This window comes from Phoenix dactylifera, chromosome 18 (genome assembly GCF_051530095.1).
Source record: "Phoenix dactylifera cultivar Ajwa chromosome 18, Ajwa_hap1_PhDact_Kaust_v1.1, whole genome shotgun sequence".
NCBI classification, from domain to species: Eukaryota; Viridiplantae; Streptophyta; class Magnoliopsida; order Arecales; family Arecaceae; genus Phoenix; species Phoenix dactylifera.
This window is the reverse complement of record NC_143207.1, coordinates 18,786,286-18,793,713: the sequence shown is the minus strand read 5'-3', so window position 1 is coordinate 18,793,713 and position 7,428 is coordinate 18,786,286. Positions and strand designations below refer to the sequence as shown.

The following is a 7,428-nucleotide window of genomic DNA, read 5'->3' as shown; positions in this document are numbered from 1 at the left end:
AAATAAGATTCTTAGACAAGTTATATAAAAGGGGGAAAAGCAAAAATACCACACGAGGAAGTATTAATTAACTACACTTGTACGATCGAGCCGATTATAAACACAACACACACAATTGTAATTTGAGCAATAATATTCAATATTTGCAGCAACGTTTATATTATAGTCTAATTTATCTTGAGCCTCGTTGCGAAGTATAAATTACTTTATATATCATGTAGCTCTGAAGGTGCTTGCGTCGTTAAGAGTACCTGCATTACTGCAAATGATATCTTACAAAATATAGAGAACCTGAACTGCTAGATGGACGTAATCGACGTAATTTTTTGTTAGAACTACTAGTGAATCAGAGAAAAGTAATCTAATCTGATTGCAAGAATTCTTCTTTTGAGATCCAAATTTGGTCTAAGCTGGAGTACATGACTCAAATAACGCGACCCAAACCCGAACAAAATAAAGAACTCCCAACCAAACAAGTTTAGGCGTTCAGTCAGCTTTTGCTACCAAATGAAAGCAAATGGAAGTGTTTTGAGGCCCGTGTCACCTGTGCACAGTCGGGAAAGAACCCCGGAAGAGTAGGGATAGGGAGAGAGACCTGGCCCGGTCCATGATCCGATTTCCTCTCCTCATAGACCGGATATTGGTGGCCGGAGGTGCACACGTAGTAAGCGAGCAATCTTCTCACCGCATGCATGCTATATATACAGGAGGCCCGCAACCTCATCGACCTGCACCATTCTGCTTCAGCTGATACTTTGAAGGTTTAGACATTTCAAAGGTATTAGGAAACACATACAGAGAGAGAGAAGAGATCATGGATGATTTACTTCTACGAGGGACCGAGAGGCGTCTGCTGATGACTCCAGCAGGGGCTGGCACTCTTCATTCATCAGAGACGCTGTTTGGGAGGCTGGACCAGATCGACCTCCGAGTGCGTGCATGAATGCAGATAGATGCTCTTTCTGTCCTCTTCCAAAGCCCTTGAATTATAAAGATTTTTACATGCGGAACGAATGTTAGCATAAGTATACAATCCACCTGACTTGGGGTATTTCTGTTTTTGATTCTGAATGCATGCAGCTAAGGCAGCTGGAGGAGAAGCACTGGCAACCTGAGAGCTACTTCGCTGCAGACCTGCGGCAGGCCGCTGCAAGGCCTGGCCATCACCAGTGCATGTCCTTGCCGTCGGCCCTGCATGATGTCCATCTCAAGGGGTCCCTCATGGATCGCCTTCAGTTACTTGAGAGCAGGATCCGACAGGTACTTGTTAAGAAAGAATTTTGGAAACAAAAAAAGAAGCCAAAAGCAACACCAAGCAGACCAAACCTTTTATCACCAAATGCAGTTGCAATCTGACATCCTTCCTCTGCCCTTCCTTTCTGCCTGTGATTCGCAGCTGAGCTTCGAATTGGATAAGGGCAGTGGAGTTTATGCGAGCACATCCACAACGAAACAAATGAATGAGAACGGATGGAGCGAACCCATTCTACTAGAGAAGAAGCAACCTGTGATGCTGGAGAAGAAGCAGGACAACAGTCTGAGCTCGAGCAGGGTTGCCGGCGGGGCCTGGAGGACTGGAGAGATCATTCAGAGGGGCTCTCGTGACCTCCAAGGCCAGAAGACTAAAATGAAGGTTGGCTGGATGATTTTGAGGTGCTAGATTTTCTCTGCTGAGGACTCATATTTGTGTTCCCCATCTGCTTTATAGGTCAAGGAGCCAAAAGAAGCCATTAGTGATGTAGAGAAGAGGAGTTCCATGTACCAGAATGAGAAGAGGAAGCTGGAGCGCACCCGGCTTTACAGAAGATGGTTTCCAGTTGGATGCTGAAAGATGCTTCCATCCTCCTATGCAGTCTTCTAAAATTCCTGAATGTATGTCCACCTGCAACCATCGATATCGAAGTTACATGGTCAAAAATTGCTATTATTTATGTATAATGCTGTTCCTGTGCGAATGGTATATGAGCCTTTCTCTAGAGGAATTTCTGAACTATGCTCTTGAAATGTTTTCTTGATCCAGCCATGGCAAATCAGCTTAGTTCCTCGTGCTTCCATTTTTTGATCTGAATGAAAACATTCTGCATTAGCTTAATGTAATTGCACATGTGAAATCATGGCAGCGAGAGACACGACCAATGCGGTTTCAACAATAACTACGTGAATTAACCCAGAACAATGAACAGACCAACATTACATACCACATATCCTCACAATAAAATCCATATAAAATCAATCGACAGCTAGAATTAATATAATATACGGCTGAATTCTAGAATTGCACTGCATAAGAAGCTTCTGAGCAAAACTACAGAGAGCGAAAGATATGCCATATAAGATTTGATCTTGAATGTTTTATTGAGATTCTGATATGTGCAAATCATCCAGAGCATTACAGTCTAAGCTTAATGAAATTATAGTTACAAAGTGACTCAACTAGAAAATTAAACGGGCAAAAAAGAAAGACGCCCAAACTCAAATATAAACAAATAAGAAGAATAAAAAAATCTCAAGCTGCTTCAGATCTTGATTTAAGAAACAAAAGGACTTGCTCATGCTAACAAAAAAATGCCTAGAAAAAAATTGGTCGCAACTGAAAATGATTGGACTCTGATCTACTTTTGAAGAAAAGTTCCATTCACTCTGGCAAGTCTAGAACGTCGCACTTCAGACTGGATGTCGATATTACCAGCTACAGTGGTCACCCACTGGCTACAGGTACTTTTAAAGATGAAGCCATTTCAGCTAAATGCTGACCTCCAAGATCGGCAACACACGTTATGGAAACAAAACAATCCAATGTCTCCTCCTTGTCTTCTGATTCAAGGTGATAGGCTTCTTGAAGCTCCCTTGCCTTGCATTCTGTGCTTTCAGCCTCCTCGAGTAATATGTCGCGTTCTTTATCATCACCTGTTTCAAGAGCTGCTGCTCTCTCTGCCCTACCACCAGCAGCAGCTACCAATTGGAGCCTCTTAAAACTTGTCATAGCTGCCTCTTTTTGTTTCTTTGAAATTAGCATTTCGCTCTCCTGTATTTTGTTAAGGACACCTTTGATATCCTCCTCTAACTTCTTCAGGTCTAAAACAGCCTTCTCCCTTTTAATTCGTAAGTCTTCCTTTTCAATATTCAGTGCCTTCACCTCAGCAGCTATTCGCCCTGCTTCCATGAAATTTCTTGCAGCAGCAGCAACTTTCTTTTCAGCCTCCAGCTCGGGCCTCTTTTGTCAATAAAGTCTATTCTCTGCTTAAATGAAACGATTTCTACCTCGATGATTGCCCTTGATGATAATAGTTCCTACAGAATAATAATAAAAAAAAAGAGCAGTTAAGGGAAGGCATCACGGTCCACTGACAGAAAGCAAAGGTTATGTAAGCATGCGCCCATGTGGAAGATGCACAATGCATTTTCGTGTATGATATGATTGACAACATAGGGAGGACGCATTTTGATAGTATTAAAGGGAAAGAAGATTTTTCTTCTGCTACGAAAAACAAGAGAATTTCTCTCTTTCTGGGCTTTTCCTGACCTCCTCGTTGAGTATAGATACAAATGCAGTCATCGCTAATGTTGATATGAGGAACTCAATCTCTCCAAACTTAGAACATAATAGGCTGATCAAGAGAATCTCTAAGAATTAAAATATTCAAAATTGTCGAAAAGCACATGGTTTCATTTAATTTACAAAGTCTACAAATACTTCATAAAAACATATATTTCCAGCTATGCATAAATAGATTCAATCTCCACTAACAAATCCTGACTTGAAACCACATGTACTGCAGATAAGGGATCGCATTATCCCAGATGCTAGTCATGCATGTGCCCTTAATTGAGCGAAGGTGGTCCAAAGCACAAGCAACTGCTTACACAAAGGGAACAAAATTGGAACGGCCAATATCACTTCTATGACTCAATTGTCACATGTCAAAATGGATAAGATCTGCTGCTTTCATGCATGGGACATTTTTCGTATTTGGTCTATATCCATAATTACAATGGGCTCTAGTTTAATGATTCAGTACAAAAAGTCTAATTATTTGGGGTTTTTGAACCTGATTCTGGACTAATCTCTTTCATGCAGTCAATGGGACTCTTTGTTTATCTACAAGATCTATTTGTGCGCTTGTCTCAATCCAGTTAACAATGAACTTCATGAAGTTCGATTTGGCCTCAGGTAGCCATACTTCAACAATGTGCAACAATGGTGATGAGGTAAGTTAGTAGGCAAGTAAAAGTGGTATTCGTGGGAAAAAAACAAAAGAAAATTACATGGACTCAGCCATCTTGGAAGTAGTGGCACCAAGGTCCCACAAGGTCACGAAACACAAGCTAAAATGATGGTGATCTAGAGATCCACTAGACCAGTGACATTGTCAAAAGACAATTGCAAGGTGAAGAGAAAGCCATCAGCTGAATATATTCTACCAGTTCTTTTTTAGTCAAACCATGCCCAAAATATTCTACATCATCTAAGGTAATCTCAGAGTATCTTTTTAATTTAAACATCGTGTTTGTTGTTTAGTATCTTAATATTATTTTTCTTTTGGGATTTGTGGCATAAATTTGACCCAACAATAAACATGATCTGTTTTATGGTCAGCTATCCTTCAAGATGTGTGCATTACATGATCCTGAGAAGTTCTAAGCTAATCAGATGCATGTCAATGGCTTTAGTGTCCCCTTACGGTCATGGAAAGACTCTTGTGCAGTTGGTAGACTTGCACAAAACTCCAGAACTAAGTCTTGCACTCAGTAGGGCATTCAAACAATGTTTTCAGTTACAAGCCTCATGCCAACTGAGTATGTTACTAGAAAAGGATTCATGTGGATAGAAGCTTCATATACAATAAACGCTAAAACTAATATAAATAAGTATAAAACAACACATCTGTAGACATGAAGCAGAAGAGATTTTAGTTGTAATTTTAATTCAAATAATGTAGTAGGGTTCCTATACTTACTATACTGATAATCTCTACCAATCTGAACAAAAGTCTCTTTCTGTATATACATAACTTGATTGAGTAATTAGTTACCCAATCCAATGTAACCAATTAACTCATGATTTCAAAGGGCAAGGTTATCATGAGCCAAAGTGATCCAGCTTTCAAATGTACAAGACATACAAGTGTTTATTAGTTAAGCCAAGCTAAATTGGGTATAGAATGCAAGCAGAAGATGTTAAGAGGCATGCACCATACCTTCGCAAACTGCTCCAGCAGAGCCACACTTTCCTCCTCTGCCGCTATCCGCGACTCCAGCACCTCCTGCATCTTTGACTCCACAGAATCGCACTCCAACTCCACTTGCTTCAATCTGACCAGCAGCTCATCCTTCTCCTTCTCGAATGCCGCCAGGCTCTCGCTGACCCTCTCTGCCCGCTCAAAACCCTCAGCCTCACAGGCCCCCTCGAGCTCCCTATATCTCCCCGATGCCAAATTCACACTCTCAATGGCTTTCCTCCGCCTCCTCGCCAGCTCCTTCCTCCCCGCTGTCACCGAAGCCACCTTTTGCTTAAGCAAATCCAGCCTTTTGGATACCGCGTTCTCAGTTCTCACCAGCTCCAGTTCCCCTCAATTGATCCAAAGGCGTCATCTTTTGTCAATGCCCCGTCTGCCAGAGGAACCATTTCTTCTTCGACCGACCGAGAATCATCGTCCTGATCCCTGTTTTCTTCAACAACCGAATCCGAGCTCTTGTCATCTGATTCTCCTCTGTGTTGATCGGGAAATTCCGGAATTGCGTGATGCGAATTGGAATCGGCTTCAAGCGAGAGGATGGCGGCGATTCGGCCGGCCACGGGGTGGTGGTGATCACGGCGGCGTCGACGGAGTAGGAGAGGGAGGGGGGGGGGGGGGCGGGGGGGGGGAGGCGTCACGGGCGTATCCGATCCGGACGGCGCGCCTCTTGTTGCGGGAGTTCTGGCGGGAAGGGGGAGGGTGGTGGGGATCGGAGGCGAGGGGATGGGGGGCTTGGAGAGTGAGATCGGAGAAGAGATCTTCGTCGAGGGGCTGGGAGTGGGGGGGGGGGGGGGGGGGGAGGCGGCGGCGACGAGGAACAGGTCGGAGGGGGTGAAGAGGACCATGCCCTCGAAGAGGGAGCCGTCGGAGTCGCCTTCGCCCCCGCCCAACTCCAACGTCATCTTAGCGAACGAACGATAACGATCCTGATTAGAGAATTATACGACCGACAGCGATAATGACAGAGGAGGACAAATTTGTTCGAAAAAAGAAGCAGCAGGGCACGTGATCTATACGCAACCCTCGAGGGTGTTTTTGAAAGATGGGGGTGGGGGACTGCAAGTAGTTTCTAAAAATATTTCTTTTCTAAAATAATAGTTATCGATATAGGGCAGGGTGAATTCTGCACATTTATTATTGCAAAATAAAAATTTGTATAGCATGTATAAAAAATAAATAGAGCGGCTTGTATTTTTTATTGCTAAGCATTCTGACGGCTTTTATGGGACAGCTACAAGATAATTCCTCTCTTCTGAACTGCCTTTTAGTTTTTGTTTTTATTAGTAAAAAAAAGAAAATCCTACTGCTAAGCCTTATAAACTCTATGATCTTTTTTTTTAAGAAGAGGAGAGAATGATGAAATTATTAGCAATAACGAAAGGAAGAAACAAACATAATTTTTTGCTCAGGGAGTCGAAAGGTAATAAATTTGAATCTTCTAAGCAGAAAAAAAGCAGAAATAGTAAATCAATTTATGCCTCCAAATTACTCTTGACTACATTATGAATTACTATTTTTTATTAATTTATTTGTCAAGTAAATTTTCAAAAAATTTAGTCAAAGAAATATTGAAAATAATTTAGTAATTTTTAATGATTCAAAAAATATAATTACCCTGCTTATGATGTAAAAAAAAAAAGAAGTAGAATGAAGAATATTTGTAGAACTTGTAAGCATACTAAAAGGGGGCGTTTAGTAACCCTAACAGGATAACCACGATGATTGAAAATCTCCAGTGATCCGAATGCTGGAATGATTTGATCTTCAGTGATCTAAGATCACTGTGTTTGGTAGGCCATGGTCCAGTGATTAAAAATCTCTAGGTATCCATGAGTAACTTGTTTGGTATGGTACGGAGATCCAAGATCACCAACCACATAATACCACAAATACCTCTGATATATCTTAGATAGATTTTTTATATATTTTTAATTCTCATGAATAAAAAATGTAAGTCAATATATTAATTCCTAAAATAGCTCTATAATTTTGTCACATATTCTACTTTTAGTAGCCCTTATCACAAGAAAATCAGACCATATTTTCATTCTAACAACAATACTCTTCATGACGTCGAGCTTGAACAAATTGAATTATAGTTAAATTGTTACAATATCCAACATGTTCTTATTATTCTATTAAGACTATCATGACTCGGCCCAAATACGGTAATCTCATTACCTCCACCCAA

At 41.2% G+C, this 7,428-nt stretch overlaps 1 pseudogene across 1 annotated transcript; it reads right to left on the bottom strand.

Annotated features, from left to right (window-relative positions):
* Positions 1-362: 362 nt before the first annotated feature.
* On the bottom strand, positions 363-6,182 carry LOC103711914 (uncharacterized; annotated as a pseudogene). Its single transcript, XR_015974604.2, has 5 exons — positions 5,199-6,182; positions 2,755-3,291; positions 1,792-2,063; positions 1,327-1,697; positions 363-1,239 (listed from the first exon to the last, which is right to left on the bottom strand). The product of XR_015974604.2 is annotated as an uncharacterized LOC103711914 (transcript).
* Positions 6,183-7,428: the final 1,246 nt, after the last annotated feature.